Source organism: Callospermophilus lateralis, chromosome 4 (genome assembly GCF_048772815.1).
Source record: "Callospermophilus lateralis isolate mCalLat2 chromosome 4, mCalLat2.hap1, whole genome shotgun sequence".
In the NCBI taxonomy this organism is placed as follows: Eukaryota; Metazoa; Chordata; class Mammalia; order Rodentia; family Sciuridae; genus Callospermophilus; species Callospermophilus lateralis.
The window spans coordinates 142,053,651-142,077,619 of NC_135308.1; positions in this window are offsets into that span (position 1 = coordinate 142,053,651).

Sequence of the window (23,969 nt, forward strand, 5' to 3'; positions counted from 1 at the left end):
GCTGCTCACGCCCATAGCCAGTCCTTGCCTGCCCGTTCCTTTTCCAGACTCTTCCCTGCGGTCATCCTGGACGGATCTCTTCTCTCCTCCCTCACCTCCAGTCAGTCTATCAGCTGAGTGAGCACTGCTCACACCTCCCACACCCCATCTTGCTTTCGGGGCCCCCTTTCACCTTCCAGCATCTGGGGAAGGGTCTTGAAGCACTGTGCTAGTCTTCTGCCAGAAGTCTCCCTGCTTATTTACAAGAAAAACCAAAGATCCACAACAGGGTATATGGGCTTGTATCCTCCAGTCCCCTGCATCTCTCCCCTGACCTGTCCCTCCAGCCCTGGCTCTCGCTGCACAACCTCACTGGCCTCTTGCCACCCCTTGAACACACCAAGCATGCTCCCACCTCCAGGACCTTCAAGGCATCTCCTGCCCAAACACCCTTCTCCTCACTGCCTGCTTGAGCCGTAGGCAGGTCTGTGAAACGCCCACAACCCCTGACCAGCCCTTTTCTGCTCAGCCTGCCCTCTTTTTCTCCATTTATCACCATGCTTTAAAAAACACTGCAGTTCTATCTATTTGCTTATTGTCAGTATCGCCCTGTGTCACTTGGCCTGTATAATGGCTAGGGCCACTAGATAAAGTTTCGGTGGCTTCAACAATAGGAATATATGTTCTCCCAGTCCTAGAGGCTGGACGTCCAAAATCAAGATGAGGGTTGGGTTGGTTCCTTTGAAGGCTGTGAGGGAAGGAACTATTCCAGACTTTACTCCTGGTTTTAGACATGACCAACTTCTTGTGTTTCTTCATATTATCTTCTGCGTGTGTCTCCACATCCAAATTTCCTGTGTGGAAAGACACCAGTCATATTGGATTCAAGCCCACCCTAATGAATTCATCTTTACTTAACTGTCTCCATAAACCCTCTGTCGCCAGAGAAGGTCACCTTCTGAGGTCATAGGGCTTAGGCCTCCGACAAACGAACTTGGGAAGGACACAGTCCGTTCCCTCAGATTGTGAGCTTCTTTCGTGTGGAACAGAGAAGGTACTCTTCAGTCTCTATTGAATGAATCAATGTACAAATGTTCATCATCTTCATGACCTATATCATCATCATTATCGACCGCAAATCTTTAACTGGCATTTCTATTTCTATAGGACCCTGATAGACAATATTAATAATTATGTCCTGGGAAAATATAAAGGTCCCAAGATGCCGTTTGATTAATTGGACAAGATTACGCTAAACTCAGCATAATTTTAATGTTGAGTGTTTTGTATTGTATTTTCCTCACATAAAATTTGGTCTTTCATAGATGGGATTGATATTAATCACCAAATATCTACAATGTTTGTTTTTACTCTAGTTGAAAAGAACTTGGGGGTTTAAGTAACATACCAGAAGCAGGATTTTAATAAAATGAGCATAAAAACAGATAAAGAAGGATTAAGCAAAGAAAGTAAATGTGCTGACCAAGAAGGTCACTGTAATTGCTATGCTTCAGCATAAAATTGTACTGAAATTTTGGGGCAGCGAGCAGATAAAAACAATATCTCAGAGGCAGATTTATAGCAGTTTTTCAAGAGACAGAAATTCAGAAATTTTCATGTGGGACAAGCTACAGGACAACATTGTCTGCTGCATTGTTCAGTATTTTCCACATCTCCACTAGGAATTCAGAAGTTTTTGTTTCTTCAAGTCAGCCTCATAAATCCAGGCAACAATATTAAAACATAATTTAGTGCAGATAGTTTGTTAGGTGTATAAATGCCAAACTTCCCCCCAAGAATAGCACATAGACTACTTAGCAGAATACACAGAGATGGCTGGCATGGTAGCACATGCCTATAATCCCAGCAGTTTAGGAGGCTATGGCAGGAGGATTGCGAGTTCAAAGCCAGCCTCAGTAAAAGAGAGACCCTGTCTCTAAATAAAATAAAAAATAGAACTGGGGATGTGGCTCAGTGGTCGAGTGCCCCTGAGTTCAATCCCCAGTACCAAAAAAAAAAAAGAGAAAACACAGAGACCATGCCTCTTACATTCTTTCTATCAATCTCATTTGCATCCAACTGGGCTCCTTGCAAGAAGGAGCTCTAGCTCAAGGGCTAAGGGAGTCAGATATCTGAATTCCAATCCAGGATCTACCACTTCTGAGCTATGTGACAAGGAAAGTTTTTATGTATAAAATGAGGATGGTGATCATGCCGATTTTGTAGGTGTGTGATGAGATTAAATTATATAAGGTAGGCGAAGTCTTCATAATACCTGGCTCATGGTAAGCACTCAGTCATGTTGTAAGACATTCTTGGATCACAGGAGTGTGTGTGTGTGTGTGTGTGTGTGTGTGTGTGTGTGTGAGAGAGAGAGAGAGAGAGAGAGAGAGAGAGAGGAGAGAGAGACACTGACACTACACAGGGGTCTTGCACACGACCTGCGCAGGCAGTGGAATTTGGTTTTCCTCTGCGTGAAGCAGGCTGGCTGCAAAATAAAACTAAGAAAAGAAGGTGGCAAAAAACCCATGCAACACAGAAAGCAATTTAGAAAAGGAAGGGCAGAATGGCTCTACCTTAGGAGTCGAGCTTCCACACTGGAAAGAGAGAGCGCAAGAGCCCGTGTTTGGTTTATTTATACAAGGGAACTTCAAAGGTTTTCCATGGAATGTTCTTTTGCCAAATAAGGTAGGGAGTGGGCTGTCCAATTCCCAATGGGTTACGTTCAACCTCCAAGAGCTGTCCCATTAGAAGAGTGAGGGCAGAGAGCTCACACCTTGGGCAATCTACACCTGGGAAGGCTGGGATTGATCCCAAGGGATCTAAGTCCCCCATGGCTCAGGACTGAATAAAAGACCACTCAAGTAGCTTCGTGGGTGGTGCACCACACAGCAGAGTGGTAGAATTCACATTCCCTTGTGAGAAGCCAGGTGCCTGAGTAGTTCTCCTGCTTAGATGGAATGCATAATCAAGTCCTAACGCTCCCAGTTTGAAGTCGGCCCTCAGTTGAGAACTACAAGTATATTTTTATTTTCACTCTGCTTTTTATCATAGAGGATATAAAATATACATGAATCCTTTTTCTGGATGCTTCTCATTCATGAAAAGCATCAATTATTTGTGAAATTTAGTTCCTCGGTACCCTTGGGATGTGTAGGGACATTGGCCCCCCATACTCAGTGGCCTCAGATTGCTGTGGTATGAAGCCAGCCAGCTCGGTTCTCTGGGAGTGCTATCTGTCCTCTCTACTGTCACTTATTTGTCACTTCTCACTGATGCTAATCTGCTCCCAAATGAATACTCAGCTGCTCAGATCAAGGCCCAAGAATGTGTCCTTGTGTGTCCCTCCTTCGAGTAAAGAGTACAACTATGCCCCTAGGGGCCCGTCTCTTTGACTTCAGAGTAAAGTTCTGGGGCCTGGTTGGTTGGCATCCCTAGAAACATGATCCTGGAGCAGAAGGGCATGATCTAAATGCCTGCCTGTTACCTATTTGGCAAAAAAATTTGACAAACGAGTCATAAGACTAGTTTTACAAACCACTCTCTCCTTAAGTGATTAGACTTCCAGAAAGCTTGGCACCTAAAAATTTTCCATGAATCCTGAAAGCCAATTAAAACAGAAGGAAAAATTGCTGATGATTCCATATCCGTCATCCTCAGCAAGTGCAGGGAAGCTGCCCCGGGGTTCTCTGGGGAAAGTCCAGTATCCACACACTTGAGTGTTGTCAAATGAATCAGAGGGAACTTTGAATCTGTTGGGAATATTTAAAACAAGAGATCCACAGGTCAGAAGAGTCAAAGAAAGTGAAATACTAACATTTACAGGGTGGGCTTATCTCTCTGATTAAAGGCCCTAGGAAACAGGTAAATTGTTAGAAATGGGCCAGATGGTCAACATGTTTGGGCTGTGCAGTCTGCATGCAGTCTTTCTGGTAGGTTCTCTGTTGTTACTGTTATGGATTTTTTTTTTTTTACAACCCCCTATAAAAACTATCACCAGCTCAAGGGCTGCACAAAACTGGACAGATTTGGCCCCAGGGGCTGAAGTTAGGGAGCACAGCCTTAGACCACTGAGACGTGAATCCTGCCTTTGCCACCACTAGCTGTGAGATCAGGGATGAGTTAACTAAAGGTTCCAAACCTCAGCTTCCTCACCTGTAAAACCCCACCACCTATATCACAGGATGGTTGATTGGGCTGCTCTTATGTCAGCACCTGGCACCTGGGAGCATTGGGTCCATGATTGGTGGCTGGCATTGCGATTTCCTGGGTCTGTTCTACTGTTGCTACCTTCTATTTCTTCCTCTGAAAAGTCACTTTAATGTTAAGGTTAGGGTTTTATGTGAGACAGAATTACACAGGGTGGTCTGGGGGAGTGATTCTGTGAGAAAAGGAATGTGAGAGAGCTATTTGGCCACACAATACCAAGTCGCCATGGTCCCCTCTATGGTACGAGTGTTACCTTGAAGGAGACAGGGGCCACCTGGCCAGTCACTAATGCCACAGCACAAGCTGAGGTGGCGTTAGCTCATCCCTGAGCACAGAACCTGAGGAAATGTCCATAGTGAAGCCTGCAGTGGCCGGCAGACATTCTGTGGAAGAAGGTCTGTGAGAGATGAGGGCCAGGGGAGACCCCAAGAATGGAGGAGAGGGGAGGCCAGATTCAGGGGCGGTGCCCTGTAGCTTGTGCTGTTCTGAGGTCCTCTCCCCGCACTGCTAGGCTCTGGCACCAGCTTCCTCCATTGTCAGTGCCTGAAATGCGTCTGCTCTCTTGATCCCAAGTCTTGAGTTAGCCACATTCTGCCTCCGGGACTTTTCAAAACTCAGCCCCATCCCTTGCTGACAGGGCAGCTGTGTTGTGTACTTCCTGTGAAGTGAAAACACAATTCTTTTTTATTTTCTGATTTTGTGATTGTGGAACATAGAGAAACATGCCCAAGCATGGGCCCACGGTGAAAGAAAGAGGCCCATCGAAGCCCCCAAGCCCCTGCACACCCTCATGTCCCCTTCCTGGCCACCAGAGCCTCTCTACCCAGCAGTCACCCTTGTCCTCAATGTCATGGTATTCATTTCCTTACTCTTTTTAAAAATAGGATTATTACCTTATTATGCATGCTCAGACAACGTATTTAAATGTTGTCTGGTTTTGAATTTCATAAGAGTGGGATTGTGCAATTGTATTTTTCTACGCCTACTCCTCTGTTAATATCAGGTCCTTGAGATGCTCACCTGTTGTGGCATGACACAGGTCTGGTCCCATCTTCCCTTGACAGACATTTGGACCTTTTCCATGTTGAGGCAATTGCAAACAATCCTGCTGTGAGCCGTTTGATCATAGAGCCCGGTGCTATAAGCCTGCATGTCTAATAAGATGTAGGAGTGGCCTTGTGTGATAGAGTATGTGTTTCTTCACTTTTACTGAGCATAGCCAAGTTTTTTCAGTACACTTTTTCTATACTTTTCTCGTTGCACTGGCCTACTTAACTCAGAAAATAAGAATACAGACACTTTCACATTGTTTTGAATCACCTCCTGCATCTCAGTACCTTCCTTCCATCATTCATTCAACAGATAGAGTGGGCAATCAGTAGGCGCCTAGCCGTGGCATACCACAGAGGACAAGATAAGCAGACATCTCCAATTTAAACGGTTGACATTCTAGAAGAGAAATAGCTACAGATGAACAATACCTTTTAAAAATTAGACTGATACAGCATATATGAATAACTCCTGCAACTCCACCACAGCAATGCAGCCAACCAAACAAGCCAATTTATAATAGGCAAAGGTCTTGACGATTCTCCAGAGGAGATATGCAAATACCCCCAAGCACACAAAAAAGACACTCCACATCAGGAATCATTAGGGAAATGCAAATTAAAACCACAATGAGACATTACCTCACGTTCCAGTTGGTTAGAATGACTGCTTAAAGAAAAACAAAATAAGCAAGGATGTGGAGAAATTGGAACCCTTGGGCACTGTTAGTAGGATCGCCCAATGGTACAACTGCTGCAGAAATCAGCAAGGCAGTTCCTCAAAATCTAAAAATAGAGTTACCATATGCTCAGCATTCCACGTCTGGAAATATCCCCCAAAGAGCCAAAGGCAGGATCTTGAAGAAACCCTGGTACACCCTTGTTTACAGCAGCAGCCACATTCACAGTAGCCAAGAGGTAGAAGCAACCAAAGTGTCCATCAGTGCATGAACGGATGAGAAAAATGTGGTATGTGCAGACATCACCAGGCCCGTCATTCAGCCTCGAGAAGAAAAGAAATTCCGACCCATGCTACAGCCCTGGTGAGCCTCAAGGACAGCATGAGAAGTCAAATGAGCCAATTGCAGAAATACTGTATGATCCACTTATATGGATAGGAAGAGTCACAGAAAGTAGAACGATGGCTGCCAGAGGCTGGAGAGGGGGACGTTATTGTTCTATGGTGCAGAGTTTTAGTTCTGCAGGGTGACGAGTTCTGGAGATGGATGGTGGTAATGGTTGTCCAACAGTGTGAATCTACTTTATACTACTGACTGTGCACTTAAAAAGGTTAAGAAGGTAAATTTTACATATTTTGTCACGATTTTAAAAACCTTGTAGGATATATATAAACAAATACAAATAGAGATATATATATGGTTATTGAGTTATATCATACAGATACATATATCAGACATATATGTCAGACATAGACAAATAAAATGGGGGGGGGATGGTGGAGGGGATGCAGTTTTAAAGGGGGTGATCTAAGAAGGCCTCTCTGAAAAGGAGATATTTGGACAAAGACATAGAGAAGGAAGGGTTGGGTGAGTGGGAGGGTGTCTTGGGTAGCAGCTATAGTAAGTGAAAGGCCTTGAGGTAGAAATGTGACTGGGACTTCAGTGGACTGAAGCAGAGAAAGTGAGGAGAGAAAGAGATCAAAGAAAGATGAGGAGGTGGGGAGGAGAGGACAAGTATGCAAGGCCTACCAGAAAGAGCACTGCATTAGGAGTCTGGACACTGGGCTAGCTACTAGCTGTGAAGCACAAATCACCACCTCTCTGAAGTATCAAGTCTTTGGACATAAAACAAGAATAACAACATTTGCACCTGATCTAGAGTTATCATGAGGATAAAACAAAAGAAAGTATGTGCATATAAGGTGTCACAGGTCATGAATTAAGATATTCCTTAAGTTCAAATGCACAAGCCATAATTCCAGTCATCTTCCACTGTATCCTAGAGTGTGGTTGGTGAACGTCTTTCCTTAGGATCACCTGGGATTGCTTAAAACACTGCAGTCTTCCCTAATCTCAATCCAATCTCCAATCCAACCCCTACCCAACCAAGAAATTCTTAAGTACAATAAAGTTTGGGACCACTGATCTAGGAACTAAGTTTAATCAAATAAAAAAACAGATGAAGGATAATTATTTAAGTGCCTCTAGACTCTTGGCATTCAGATAGGTACAAATCTATAATATAAATGAAGGACCTGCCTTTTCTGTCACATTTGAATCTTCCTACGAGTGATAAATTGCACTCCATGAAAAAAAAAAAATAGTTCGGTAAAGCCAGCTATCAGAATTTTAAATAGACAATGTGAATTTGTACATGCATCTCTTCTGCAATGTGGAGTGTTTTTTCTAAAGATGAACGTCCAGTGTTCTTCCCATAGGTTTTTCTATGCCCTTAGAACACACAGCATTGGTTTTTCTAGGCACATCACTGAGTGCCACAAATCTCAGGACACACTAGAGCCAAATCAGCAATCACACCTGCAATATTGATCTCATCAAGCTGGGCCCGTGCCCAGAGGACAGCCTGTCCTGGTTGAAAGCAGGCGGAAGCTCTGATTTTGCAAATTGACTCAGCAAGATTCAGATGTTTCTACATCCAAATGGGAAGTGGGAGTTCCTAACCCTTCAGCCTGCAATCTCTTTAACCCAGATAATAGGGCCACCAGCTGGTCACCCAATCCCAGACTTTTCAGATGGGCATTTCTCCAGCCACTCAGGAAACAAGACTTGTGCACACGCAGATGCTCTGGAGACCATTTGGAACCAGTTGAACGTGGACAGAAGAGCGAGGCAGGGGGATTCTAAGGAGGCCCCGCAGCACAAAAAGATGGCACTTGGCTGCCCTATCATTGGGCATTTTATTGGTCCCTGAGTTGGAAGAGATGTTGCTTGGAAAACCTTCAGCCCGGGGTGACTGTGGGAAGGTCACACCCCTTCACCTGGAAGACACAGAGTCCCCAAGAAAGGACTGGACTATGTGCCTGTACTAAGGTTATCTTGATATCTAGGAGCCAGGATTCCCAGACAGTTTACGTTATTATTCTTGTTTTTACTGTTTCCCTGGACTCCCTGCGTGCCCCTCCCATCTTGTCTCCTCATCTGGAATGTCCTTTCTCTTCCTACCCAACTCCTCTCACGGCTCACCTCCTCCATGCTCTCTTTCCAGACCCCCCAAGACCTCATGAGACTCCTGCTATTCTGAGAGCTTCTAAGAATCATCACTGTTATTCTGTTCATGTGGCTTTTACATCCCAACTCAATTCCATGGTGGGCACCATGGCTAGATGTCCTTGGTTAGTCCACCTCACTACTTAGCCCGTGGTGGTAGGGGGTGCCTACTAAATGCCTGCTGACTCATTAGCATGGACCAGGACATGGAAATCTTAAAAAAAAAAAAATAAAAAAAAAAAGAATTAGGTAATACCATCTACTTAGTGAAAAAACAAGATACACCTGAATGCATGATGAGAAACAAGCTTTGGCAAAACAAGACAGTGGGATTATTCCATCATTCTGCACCTCAAAAAGAGAGAGAAAGCAAAATGAAAGTTCCCGATGACATCAGCTTTGGCAATCCCTGATGGAAAGTGACCTTGCCAGAGCCCTGCTCCCTCATTCAATGGGAACACTTTCCATTAACACTATTAACCTGGCCCAGCAGTCGGGGCAGAGCCGGCTGAGCCAACTGCGCTCCGTTCCAATTGCTGAATCATCTCCATCTCTTTGCCCTTCCGAATGCCTTCAAGAATCAGAAGAAACGAAGGGGGAGCGGGGGAGAGAAGCCCCAAGCACTATCAACACTGGCAATCGGTAATGGGAAGGATCTTGGCCAGTTCCTTCCAACCCTGGGAACTCTTTCCACTAAAAACATTTCTCCACCACATCCATGTTTTAGACTTCTTGTCGTATCCTCAGTCCAAAGGAAAATTCTCAGCTCTCCATCTCCAGCCACATAGCATAAACGATTTCCTTCTATGGGAGGAAACTCACTTTTTTCAGGTTTATAGCTCGTTTGCTTGGCAGCCACCAAGAAACTCCAATAACATGCTGACCTTCTGAAAGCCGGCTGAAAAGATCAGAAGCTCTGCCGGCTGAACCCAGCACCATCAAAAGGTGTGAAAAGACACCAGGATTGGAGATGTGGAAAAACACTTGAGAAGGAAGCAAATTCAATCTTCTCTGAGCTGGAAAATTAGAGCCAAGGGAATTCTATTATTAGGAGAGGCTGGGCAACCTCTGTTCTCAAGGGTAGGGGTGGGTGGCAGAGAAAGCTGCACTGCCCTCTGTTGGGGACCTATCAGCATAGAGCTAAGGACTTTTCATTCATGATCTGTTATTGCACAACCCTTGGGAGCTATTATCTGAGGGAAAAAAAATACACACACACACACAAAACCTTAGCCCAAAGAAGTCAAGGAATTTTCCCTAAGTCATGCAACTAAGAAGTAACACAAGCAAGATTACTAATTCAGGGACAGATGACTTTCAAAGTTCATTTTCTTGTCATTCGTCTTTATAGTTAATCTTTTCTTATTAGACCCATATGGCTTCATGATCTAAGGGGTTGACAGCCATTTCTCTCTAGTATAGTGTGTCTCAAAACTAACTGCATATAAAGCCACCTTAACCCTCTGTTCAGGTTCATAAATGCCCTTAAATGGCCATGCATTAAATGCTTAGGCCCCAGCCTATTGTGCTATTGGGAGGTGGTGGAACCTTTAAGAGGTGGGGCCTAGTGGAAGGAAGTTAGGTAACTGGACAGGGGCCCCCAAAGAGGATTGTGGGATGTTGGTCTCTTCTCTCTCTTTGCTTCCCGGTGGCTACAAGGTGAACAGCTTCCTCTGCCATGCTGTTCTGTCATGACACAGGCAACATCAGCAAGGCCAAATGACCAGGGACTGAAACCTCAAAAACTGTGAACCCCAAAATACCTTTTGTCTTATTATCTCAGGTACTTTTATAGTGAAGGACAGCTGTTAGCTGTCTAACCTGCCATGTTCAAGCCCCACCTACAGAGACTCTGATTTTAATTGATCCGAGGTAGATCCTGGCTTAGTCAGGTTTTAGAAGTTTCCCTGGTGATTCTAACTTGAAGTCAGTATTAAGAATTCCCACTGTAGTAAGAAGAGATGGAGGTCCCTCCCAAACCTGGAGTTTGCATTTAGTGGAGAGAAAGGCTGGAGGTGTTTACTACAGAAAAATCACTTTTGAAGGATATAAGCATCATGTGGAATGTTACAGCTGTGCTTTGTGATATGGTAGAGAGAACAATGGCCCCCCAATGAGCTTCATGTCCTAATCCCTGGAACCTTAAATATGTATTTAAGGTTTTACATGAAAAGGGGGTTTTTGCAGATGGGATAGTTAAGGATCATGAGATGGGGAGATTATCCTAACACAAAGGTCCTTATAAGGGAGTAACAGTTATAGAAGGAGCTGTGATGATGGAAGGAGAGGTTGGAAATGGTGTGAGGAAGGGATCCAAGGAAAACAGTAGCCTGAGCTAAAAAATACAAAAGAAGCAGATCCTCCCCTAGATGCTCTAGAAAGAACAGCCCTGCCAACCCCTTGATGTTAGCCCAGTAAGACTGATTTTGGACTTTTGATCTCAGATTTAGAAGAATAAATTTGTATTGTGTTAAGCCACTAGGTTTGTGGTGATTTGCTACAGCTGCAATAAAAGCTAATACAAATGTAATGCAATGCATTTCACTTGACTGAGGCTTGGCTTCCTCGCCTGTAAAATGGGATAGGCATACCAGGCTACCTCCTTCAATAGGGTAGTTGTGAGGACTAAATGCAATAACCATATGCAATTATTGTGACAAAAGAAAGTGCTCAATAAATTTGGACTACTATAGGATAATAAATGAAGATCTCCTGGAAACCCTGGATTCCCCTGCATAGCATCTGTGGGTCAGAATAGATAGGGCAAAAGTGGGGAGATATACTACATTGTAAGAAGAAAGAGAGACCTCTAGCTGTGCCCAAATTCATCTCTGCAGGACAAGTGACTGAGGTGAATGGAAAGTAAATTGGCAGAGGCTAGTGCAAGAGAGCAGAACAGCAGGAATTTTCAGCCAGCAGGACTTGGGGGACATTTACACCTGTCTGCTCTGAATATCTCATCCTATCCCCAGCCCTTTGGGGGTCTGTCCCCAGAAACTCAGCATCTCATTGTAACAATTTACACAGATAAATTTTAAAAAAAAATTTAGTTGTAGATGGACACAATATCTTTATTTATTTGTTTATTTTTTTATGTGGCTCTGAGGATCAAACCCAGTGCCTCACACATGCAAGGCCTCACCCACACGGCCATTGAGCTACAGCCCCAGCCCACAAAGAGAAGTTTTTTAAAAAAGAATGGGAGTTTTTTGAGATAGCTAAAGGGCTCAGAAATACAAGTTTCCCTGCATTTCATCACAGTTCAAATACAAGCCAGAAGGTCAATTTCTGAGCTTATGGGAAATTTCAAGTTCTTAAGATCCCCCAAGAAAAAACATGGGTTTCTATCAATTTAGTTTTGGTTGAATTATGAATATAAATGTGCAGTCTATTACTCATGAGACTTATGACCTTGGACAAATTACTCAGTTCTTCAGCTTCCTCATCTGGAACATCTGCATAAAGGGTTGTTATGAGGATTAAGTGATTTAAGCCTGCAAAAGTTACAATAAAGTGCCTGAGTCAAGATCAAGTGCTCAATAAGTTAGATAGTAACAATCCAATCATGGTTTTTTATTTGTTTGTTTGTTTTGTGGGGGAGGGATATGTGAGGCTAGGTGAGAAAGCCATCCACTTAGAAGATTATAATCTTGAATATCCTTGAATTGTTTTAACCGCAAGAGAAGGTAGTCCAAAACAGGAGCCAGATACAGTCACTTGCTCACAGCCAATATATGTTGGGTGCCGATTATATACCAAGCACTCCTCTAGGAGCTGGGAACCTAAAGATAAACCAGATCTGTTCTCTGTTTAGACTGGGAGTGCCCAGTCTCGTGGTGGAAAAGACATGGAAGACTTCTATCACAAGACAGTGAGTTATGACCTGCTGTCAGGGTGGGTGGGGCGAGATGAATATGCACACAGGTGAGGTCTCCACCTGATCCGGGAGAGGGGGCATCATGGAGGACATTGACACCTCAACTGGCTGAGTCCTTTCCCAGGTGAAGAGAGAGGGATGTGCAGAGGTTTAGAGAGGACCAGCTCTCTGGAGGCTGGAGATCAACAGTAAGCAGCATTTTCATAGAACTACAGAATCAAGATGAGCATGACCCTGGGGCCAGGCCTGGAAGGGAGCGGGTGGGAGTTTTGGCTGGAGGTCTAGGTGTCATTCCCATAACAGAGTTAATTACCTTGAAAAAGAGCTCAGATTTTAGCTTATGGACAACGAGGAGCTGGTGAAAGGCTTTAAGCAGGACATTTTTGTAATAAGATTTGAACTTCAGAAGAATCACTTTTTGGAATAATTGGGGAGAGACAAGATGAAGGTCAGAAAGGCTGAGAAACCACTGGAGTGATTCTAGTGAAATATAATGGACGATGGTGCCAAGGTAGCAACAGTGGGAGTGATCAGCCACAGGGCCTTAAAGATATCAAGGTAATAGAGCTGCAGACACTGTGGTAGGTGGGAGACAAGGAAGGGGGAAAAGAAACCCTCATTTCTAGGTTTCTGGCTTAGGCAAATGGTGGTGCCATTCGTTAAGTCAGGAAATACAGGAAACAGCAGTTTGAGGGGCAGGTGGTTTGCTCATCTGTCAGGCATTGATGTCAACACATTGAAGGGTGTGGGACCTTCAAGTTCTGTGTCTAGTGGGCAGTTAGACCTAAGTCTGGATGCAAGATGAAGACTGGAGATCTGAGGGGCATCGGCCCTTGGTTGGTTTACTTCAAATAATGGGAGCAAACAAGATCATCCAGGGAGAGTGAAGAGAAGAAAGAGAAGACGGCCAAAGATCTCAGGGCAGACAGAGGAAGCATGGATAGTCCAACAAGGAGACTGAGGTTAACACCCCAGGAGAAGGCCCAGGGGAGTGTGGCGCCCCAGGTGTCTAGGAAGAGTGTGTCAATGGAAGGAGAGGTCCTTGGTGCTGAACACCTGGCTGAGGTCAAAGGAGACAAGGCTTAGGACTTGGCCTAAGGAAGGAAGGCCATCATCAGCTCCAGCAAGAGCTGTTGCAGAGGAGTGAAGGGGTGGAAGAGCCTGATGGGCCTGGGCAAGAAGCAGAAGATAGGCAGGTGGGAAGAGCAAGGTGGATCCTTCTCTTGCAAGAACTTTGAGAGAAGAAGCAGAGAGAGAAGACTGCAATTGGAGGAAGAAGGTTTTTTGTTTGGTTTTTTAACATAACATGTTAGGGCTCATAAATGAATTATGGGTTTGTTTGAGCCATACAAGACAGGAGGTTGCTTTTCTGAAAACTCTTGGTGAAAGTCCACTGATCTGAGATGGCTCATTGGCTCAGACAGCCCTAGCTTCAAATGCGGAAGGAGAGGAGGTGGGCATGACCTGCCAAGTCCCAACCAAATTGTCTTTGCCATCTTCTTCCTGTATTCCTTAGGAAGTCCTTCACTGTGAATCCCATTGGTGTTCATACTCATTTAAATAAAGTACACGGGCTCCATTTTGTTATTAAATCCAGTCTCCATCAGAGCTGGATCATTCCAACATGCCCCTGCTTTTCACTTATTTCTGTATCTTGTCTTTATTTCTTAGATTTCTCATACCTTTAATATTTCTAATCTGACTCACCGCCCTAGTTTGGGAAACTGAGTAAATATCATGAGGGTCTTGATGATAAAGACTTGTGAATATTAAACTGTTGCTAATGGAGGGAAACGAAGGATTAAAAGTATAGTTGGTCCATAATATTCACAGATTGCGTATTTGCAAATGCCCCTCCTTTCTAAAATGTAATTGTCACCTGTAAATCAATATTCATAGTCATTCCAGACATGCTCAGGGTGGTGAAAATTTCGAGTCTCCCAATGCTCCCAATTCCGAGTGTCCCCCAGCTGAGGGTGGAAGAAAGCCTTGTTCTGCCCTCGTCTCAGCTCTCATGCTGTAAACAAGGGTCCTTGTATAGTATATCCAGTGCCACATTTTTGTTTTGCATTTTTGTGCTTTTGTGCTTAAAATTGTCCCCAAGCAGAGTGCTGAAGTGCTATCTAGTGTTCCTAAGCTCAAGTAGGCTGTGTTGTATCTTATAGAGAAAATGTGTGCTCAGTAAGCTTTGTTCAGACTTAAGTTATAGTCAAGTTGGTTGCAAGTTCAATGTTAATGAATCAAAGATATATATATTAAATAAGGTGTCCTTAAGTAGAAACCCATAAAACAGGGTTATATGTTGATTGGTTGATGAAAATGTTGTGACTAGAAGCTCACAGGAAAATACTGGATTAGTCCAGTATTTTCCTTGGAGAAATGGTTCAGTATTCAGTATTTCAGTCTTCACGGTGACTTCATCAAGCAAAACTACTGAAAATAATGAGAATTGTCTCTTGCTATGATTTGGATGTGAGGTGTCCCCCAAAAGCTCCCATGCCAATGCAGGAACATTCAGAGGTGAAATGGTTAGATGTGAGAGCTGTAACCTAATCAGCTCTTCCTAATTGGAATGGAATAACTGGGTGGTAACTGTAGGCAGGTGGGGTGTGAATGGAGAAGTGGGTCACTGAACCCTGGAAGGGTGCATCTGCCCTGTGGTCCTTTCCCTGTCTCCTTCTATCTGCTTTTTGGCTGCCAGGAGTGGAGCAGTGCTTCCACCATAATGTTCTACCTCACATTGGGCCCAGAATGACGGAGGTGGCCCACCGTGGACAGAACCTCTGAAACCACATGCCAAAATAAACTGTTCCTCCCCAAGTTGTCTTTGTTGGGTATCTTGGTCACAGTGCTGAAAAGCTGACTGAGATTGAAGAGTCAGAAAGAGGTCCTAGGGGCTGAGGGTGGAGCTCACGGCAGAGCTCATGTTTGTCATATGTGAGGCCCTGGGTTCAATCCCCAACCCAGAAACAAGAACGGTTCCATCTTTACTTTCTTTGCCCGTACCTGAATTCAGGAGAAAGTTCATTCCAGAGAACTGAGATTCAGCCTTACACAGTAACCTCTTTTTTATTAATTCATCTCAATAGTTGGAAGAATTGGGAAAATGCTATCAAAATATTTCAAAAAACAAAAAAACATTGCAACCAGTATCCTAAGGGGAATACTAAAACCAGCTCTCCCTTCTTACCAACCTTCCCCTGTGTTGGAAGAGTAAGACTTCTCTACTCTCAGAGAGAGGGTGGGGAGGAGAGAGAGAGAGAGAGAGAGAGAGAGAGAGAGAGAGAGAGAGAGGGAGGGGTAACGAACGAACTTCCCTATTTTAAATGATGTTGTGCATATTTTGAAGACAGGAACAGGACTAAACAGGAGAAAAACAAATTCTTGAGTACTGGCCATCCTGACTAGGCAGGTGAGTTTACAGTGAAATTCAGATGTTTCCATGTTAAGTCACAAAAGGTGAGACATTGGGTTGGTCAGGTTAGGAAACCACGCCCATCCCAACTCCACTGATGGGTGATTTATGACAGCTCAGGGTGCAGGGCCAAAGCTCGCTTCTGTTCTGTCCGAATGAAAGTTATTCTTAGCAGATTGACAAAATATAGAAGTTCAATTTATTAAATAAAATACACTATTTTGCAGATTATAGATTTAAGATTGGTAACACTAGAAAACCCGTTTGTTCCTTTTTTTAAAATTAAGAGACTATTTTTTAAAAGTAAGTTTACAGAAAAAAATAAAAAGAAAGTAGTTATATTGACTCCTCTTCTTCACCCACTCACACAGTTTGCTCTGTTATTTACATCTTTTATGTCTGAATGTGATACATTTCTTTTAATTGAAAAACCGATGTTGATATATTATTGTTAAACATTGTTGAGTTTACATTAGGATTCACTCTCAAAATATTTTAGAAGCATGGAATTCATAGTAATAATGTTACCGTTTATAGGGGACTCTCTAGGTCACAATGCACTGTCACATGCATGAGCTCATCCTAACAGTCCTAAATGATAGACTTAGAGTCAAAGAAAAGGAGCCAAGGTTCAGAGAGGCAAATGGCCTGCTGAAGTTCATGCAGCTATTAAGTAGCAGAGACAAGATAAGAAGCCAGGTCTTCTTGCTTCCCCTCAGGTTATGCTAATTTTTAAGATGCCATTCTTAGGGCCACATCTTCCTCAAATGCAGGTGTACATTTCTAAGGAGAGGAATAAGATGCACATTGCTAGTATTTCCACTGAGAAACAGAGTATGGCAAGGTAAACAAGATGGCAGATGGTCAAACATTTGCAGGTGAGCGGCTAGAGGCCAGTTCATCTTTCAGGATGGGGCCTTAAATCTGTATTTATAGTTAATTTACTCATCTATCTCACCTATAGAAAAGAAGCCCTGGAAGAAAAGCAATCCTGTCTGTCTTGCTAATTATTATCTCTTTGTTGCTTACATACTGCCTGGAATACAGCAGTGCTAAAACAGTCATTATTAAGCAAATGAATGAAACAATAGACACCCTCATCTGTGAGGAATGATAACCACACACAGTCGCCTCCAGAATCCCTTTCTGATATTTTCCCTTTTGTTTTTCTGGTAGTTTTGCAATTGCCATTTCATATTGCCTTTTCTACTTCTGTATTCTTTGGGGCCTTATAAATTTCAACCATGTCCTACAATTATAAGACAACTTGAACTGACACCAAATCTCCCATTTTCTTTTCCTGTGCATAAGAAGACTCAGATACAGCCTACCATTTCTCTTAAGATAATATTCATGCCTTTGTCAGCTTCCAATACCTGAATCCAATGCACATAGACATGTCAGTGCAAATAGACTTGCTGTGCACCTTCTCGTTAGTGGGAATATCAGAAGAGCTGACAGAGCCAGGCTTGGCGGTGCACATCTATAATCCCAGTGACTTGGGAAGCTGAGGCAGGAGGATCCCAAGCTCAAGGCCAGCCTGGGCAACTTAGCAAGACCCTGTCTCAAAATTTTAAAAAATGAAAAGGGATGGGGATAAGGGTGTGGCTCAGTGGTTTAGCACCCCTAGATTCAATCCCTGATATACCTCCCCACCACCACCACCACACAAAAAAAAAAAAAAAAACGAGGAAAAGAATACCAGGTAGAACAGAAAACCTAAGTTCTGCTTTCTGCTTTTGGGTTCCTTAACCACAAGATGAAAATAATGTGATGTGTTCTAAGACTATCTTTTTCTCACATAAACAAGCAAAAGATATTAAGATGTCTAGCTATTTCATTAAGCCGTTGAGTAATACTAGTAAACATTGAAACATTGATCTAAGGCATCAATGCCAAATGTGCAGATCGGAACTTGAGGGACCACATCAAATCAATAGACGTGTTTTGTTTGTCCAGAGGGATTATTTTAAATTTTAGAGCAGGTGCTAACATGTTTAGAAATTGGAAGACTTCACATTAAAATCCTGGCTTCCCTTGAAAAATCGGAAGATTTGGCCTCCTGGGTCCACATTCCTTTTTGGAACACCTGGGAAGAGCTGAGCAGCAATGACTTCCTTGAAGGGCAGAGGTACTCTCTCGCTCAAAGGGAGTCCCCACCACTCCCCATTTTGTCACAGCCAGTCTCTGCCACAGCCACCATTACCTAGTAACACAACACACTTGTGTTACTATCTGGTTCCCCAAGGCACTTAAATATGACGCTTCCTGTTTTAAGGAGCTATTATCAAGCAGGTTGTCAGCTCCCCGTCTGCAGCTATCAGATCAGTAGTGCTCACAACTAGTTACAAAAAAGAAAATCCATGACATTATTGGATGATCTCTTCCAACACTGAAATCTATTCTGGCCAGCAAGTTTTCCTCTTACTATAAATAAACCAAGAACAGTATCATTTTAGGGCTAGGTGACATCTTACATCTGGTCCAATCACTCATCTAGCAGCTGAGAAGACTAAAGCACTAGATGGTCATGATGCTTGCTTGAAGCCCAGTAGCTAACAGAATCAGAACCCCAAAGGGAAGCCCCCAGGCAGCCCCTTCTCATTCTTTCCAGATTAGACATAGAAAATAGCAGCTACTTTCCTTGCTTTATGAAAAGCACTTTATGTTTGGACACAAGAGTAAGAAGTGTTTTTCTCTTGTTTTGGAAGTTAGATTCTCAGAGAGCTTATTTCCAAACCTTAATTACCATGAAGGTTCTCTTTTGAACCCTGTATTTGTTTCCTGGGGCTATTGGAACCAAGAAGAGTCATGAGTTTTTTTTAATGGTGGGGTGTGTTCTGAGAAGTGCATCATTAGGCAGTTTTCGTGTGTTATGCAGACATTATCTAGTGCACATACACAAACCTGGACGGTACAGCCGACTCCACTCCAAGGCTACATAAGTGGTAGAGCCTATTGCTCCTGGACTACAGACCTGTTCAGCATGTCACCACACTGACTACTGCAGGCAGTTGTAACACAACGGTAGGCACTTGGGTATCTCAACATATCTAAACATAGTAAAGGTACAGCAAAAAGTACCAGAAGATAGGAACTTTTCAGTTCTGTGACAATCTGATAAGACCCACTGTGTGTGTGTGTGTGTGTGTGTGTGTGTGTGCGTGTGTGTGGTCCACAGTTGTCCAAACTGTCGCCAGCAGCTCGTTGACTATATGACAAACCCAGATGGCGTAAGATATAAAAATTGATGCTCCCACCGTTCTAGGGGCTGAGATTCTGAAATCAAGATGTCATCAAGGTCTTGTTGCCTTTGAAACTCCTCAGGGAGAATCCTTCCTGGCCTCCTATCTTCTTGTAGCTTCTGACAGTCCTTGTCATTTGTCTGGCTTATTGCTGCCTCTTTCCAATCTTGGCCTCTATCTTCACACACCCTCCTCTTCCTATGCCTCTGTCTCTCTGTGTGTCTCTCTCTTCTAAAGAGACCAGACTATTATGCTCACTCTGTTCAACTCACTTGTTCACCGTCTGGTTCCCCAAGACACTTAAAGGTGACGATCCCTGTTATAAGCAGCTATTATCGAGCATGTTGTCAGCAGCTCGATACCTGATCCAGTATGACCTCCATGGCGGTTAAGTTCACCTGTTAACTTGACAGGACTAAGGAAGGCCCACATAGCTGGTGCGACATTATTCTGGGTGTTTCTGTGAGATGGTTTCTGGAGAGATTAGCATCGAATTGGTGGACTGAGTAAAGCAGATGACCCTCACCAAGGTGATGGGACATCATACAATCTGTTGAAGGATAGAATAGAATCAAAGGTGGAGGAAGAGTGAATTCACTCTTGAGCCAAGACATCCATCTTCTCCTGCCCCTGGATATCAGCATTCCTGGTTCTTGGGCCTTGAGACTCAGTCCAATACTTCCCAACACACCCTTCTCCGACCTTTTGCCTTGAACTAAATTATACCACCAACTTTCCTGGCACCCCAGCTTCCAGATCATTTTTGCCTTCCTAACCCTATGTGAGCCAATTCATATATGTATGTATGTATGTATGTATGTGTGTATATATATATGTATATATATAAGCAAATCCACCTGCCTGATTTACCTCATGAGATCTATGTGCTGTATCACCTGACTAATACAATCTCACCTTAAGCTACCGAAGGACATCTGCAAAGACTAACAGAACTACATTTTTTTTTCCTCCTATAATGCTAAAACTTTCCTACTAGTTAGCTAACATCTCAAATGAACATTCTTTAAATTCTATCCCTGTGTTCTTATGTCAGAAGAAAGCTTACATTCTATAATGTACTACTTTATCTCCTTTCTGAAATGTCTTCATTGAATGGTCACCATATATCACCGGTACTAAGATGTGATTTTTGCATTTTAATCCTTTAAATTAGAATGCAGCTCACAGCCTGCGGAAAGTCATAATTTACTTGGCACTATTTTCCCTTTTTTATTGATCCATAAAATGATGGTGTATCTATTATCACCGGTGTCTTAAATCCAGAAAAATATGGTATCTAAAAATTTGATTCTAGACTCTTCCCAGACTGTGTTACTCAGCTTTTCCTTGCTGTGGCCAGAATATCTGACATAACTTAAAGAAAGAATGGTTTATTTAGCTCAAAGTTTTAGAGGTTCAGTCCACGGTCAGCTGGCTCCATTGCTCTGGGCCCAAGGTGAGGCAGAACATCACACCGTAAGGGCATAGTGAAGGAAAAGTACTTAGCTCACAGCAGCCAGGAAGCAGGGAGTAAGACTGAGAGGCAGGAGCCAGAGACAAGACATAGTCACCAAGGTCACACCCCCAGTGACCTGCTTCCTTCAACCATGCCTCACCTGTGCACAGGTAACCCATTCTAATTATTAATCCAGTAAGAGGTAACAGCCCTCAGGATCCTATCAATTCCCCAAAGCCACAGCCCTGGACATTGCTGCATTGGGGACCATGTCTTTAAGGACATTCCAGATCCAAACCATAACAAGAACTGGCTTGAGATCTGGAAGACGGAATCAGATTCCCCAGCCTCACACAGCAGAGAAGGGCATGAGGGAGACAACGTGGCAGTCCCCCCGAGGAACCAGGAAGAGAAAGGAGCAACTGCAAATTCAGACTTCAGGTATCTGAGGTCCAAAAAGCCAGGCATGTTGGGCTGGGATTGTGGCTCAGCGGTTGAGCGCTCAGCGGTTGAGCGCTCAGCTTAGCATGGGTGGGACCCAGGTTCGATTCTCAGCACCACATAAAAAAAATAAAAGCATTGTGTTGTGTCCATCTACAAAAAAGATTCATATTCTCTCTTTCTCTCTCTCAAAAAAAAAAAAAAGAAAAAAATCCAGGCATACAGCCTAGACTGGAGAGTAAATCTGAGCAGAGAGTCACTCGAGGTGCCAAGAGATGTGCAGAAAACCTAAAGAAGGAGAAGGACACAGTGTACACCAAGAAAATGGGAAGCAGAAGTCACCAGGACAGTGAAGATATTTAGCAAAGAAATTTAAGAGGGAAAAAAACATAATAAATTTAGTGATAAATTTTTAGTATAATTTTTGTTACCAGTATAAAAGTGAATTCTGTAAATAATGATCTGGGTGTGTTTAAGGGAAGAAAGAATTTTGGGGGCTCTGGTTTGTCTTTAGAACCCTGCAAGCAGTCCACAAGGGGCATTGCTGGCCAGTTCCTGAATGGTAACGATTTATGTCTGAGACAGGTGGGCAAAGTACGTTTCCTTCATACTGCAGAATAAAGCCCTGCTTCCTGATGTCAAAAAAAGAAAGAAAGAACTATTGGAAAACCACCTCCATGCTTTCTGCAAAACTATTATTATGCATCATGTGCTTTATGGTTTAATCCCCTAAAACAAAATTGCCACATAAATCCCACCAGTTCCATGTTAAGGAAAGCACTTGTTTCTAACTGCCATGGCTCTCCTACTGAACAGCCACAGAGTTGGACCTCTGTGACCGTCTTTTTAACTGAGATGACCAAGAAGCTCAACACTGCCCTGTATTAAACCACAGGGTTCTTTTTCAATTAGGTTCTCTCTTCTGAACTTTCACTTGGAAATTTTACACTTTTTTTGGATTATGGGGAAGAGGTGCTGATTTTTTTTTTCCTTTTCAGAAATAAGTATGGCACAACTACAAACAAATAAATGGAATGTGCATATTTTCTAAAATGTACCAACTACAGATGACAGACCCTCTTAGATCAGTGATTCCCATCTTTTTTATTTTTGCCTCTGTATACACACGACACCCTCTTGACAATACCATGTCTCCTCCCCAGGGATCAGGGTGAGAGCAGAGGGCTGATGAAACTTGACACATCTGCCCCCAGAGGCATCCGACTCCCTAGAACTGTGCCACAAACCCCTGGGGATTCTAACCTACATCCATTCCTGCTTTTGGCCAACTTTCTATACTCAGGAGAATAATTTGTACACAGTCATGGCTCAATAAATTGTTCCTGAAGATGATTTAAAATAATACAAAATTAAATACACAAAATTAGCTATAAACATTTGGAAGTACTGCTAATAAATGAATGACTCTGAAATTTAAACCTTATTATCCCCTCAGTGTGGCCACATGTCTGGCCAAAAGATAGGCACAGAATGTTGAATGAGACTTCTAAGAAGGCTCCTTACAAGGAGGGAGCAGTCATCTCTTCTTTCCTTCTTCCATCTCACTGCCTGGAACTCACCTTAATGGTCAGAGCTCCAGCAATTATATTGGGCCAAGAAAATGGGGTCACAGCCCAGACAGTGGGAAAGAAAGTCAAAGTCTCTGATGATGGAAGCAACCACCAAACCCAGGATTTCCCTTCCTGACCTTCTTTTGCTGTGAAAGAATAAAATCTTGGGTGTTCAAACCACCATCTGGGGCCTCTCTTACTGTCAGCCAAATACAGCCCATTACTGATACAGATGATCCCTTCAAGAAGGTCATGGATCATGGCAGGGATGAAGGTCACAAGCCAGCCTGGAGGTCAGAAACACTCTTTGTAGTCGTTGCTACACTAGTTATGCCTTTGGCTTTACTCGGTGAACTTAAGAAACCCACTCCAGTTGTATTTACTCAAGTTTCCTCCCACAGAGTGATGACAGCTAAATGACATAAAGTGGAAAAGTACTTTGCAATCATAAAACATATGCCTTTGTTATGGTCACTTGTAGTAGAGATGCACCAGAGGAGAACGCTTTCATCATCCAATTCTTGCTGAGTAAGTTCAATTCTAGACTCCTGTGTCCTGGGCAGTACTGTTGACAGTATAAGCAGTGATTAGTGGAGGTACAGGTGTTGGGTTGGAGAAGGTGGGAAAGAAGCAGGCCCTTTGAAAGTGTCCAAATTTAGAGAGAGTTGTAGAGTGATCAGCTACTTCCTCTGTCCTCCAAGGACAGAGGGTGGCATGTAGGAGAAAAATAATTTCTCAACTGGGGACTGTCTCAGAGCTGATTTCCCAGGAGTAGAACCTGTGAGGTTGGTATTCTCATGGGAGAGATTTCAGAAGAATGTAAGGAAGTTAGGAAAGTCAATAAAAGAAGAGAAGATAGACAAAGGTGTGGGATCAGCCTGGTCCCACGGGGAGTTCTGAAGCATGAACAGCTCCGAGGAAGTGTCTTTCCTCAGGCAAGTGGCTTTTACAAACCCTCTGTATCTTTCAATCTCTGATGCAGACCAGCCCTGAGAGGGGAAGAGGAACATAAGGGAGGAGATCCTACTGTCCTGGGACCATTATCCAGAAAGGATGCAGCTGAGATTCAACAATGGCCCACACCTAGCAGTTGTGCAAGAATGCACTGGTCCTAAAAAGGGGAGCCGGAGGCACACTCCCACATCTTCCATGGGAGCTGAACACTGGAACACAAAAGCATCATAAAGGAAGCATCAGACCACTTCCTAGAGCCACTTGAAAATGGAACCCCTTACCTCTCCGGCAGAGTCAGCATAACGGGCTTGCCACACAGAGATGCACAGACGAGACTCCTTTACCAGACTATGGGGCCCTGCGCTTCCATTTTGCTGCCTCCTGGGGGTTCAACTGAAAACCTGGCAGACGTAAGCGGGATCCAAGAGCAGATAAGTCCATGAACACTTTTCTCCTACTGCCTTATTCCACTTTCTCCCATAATTAGTGACCAGTGGCAGAGGTGGTTTGGATTAATCATGCAGAATGCAAAGCTCAATGTCAACCCTGTTCCTTCTGCTCTTGAATCCATCAGTTGAGCCTGGC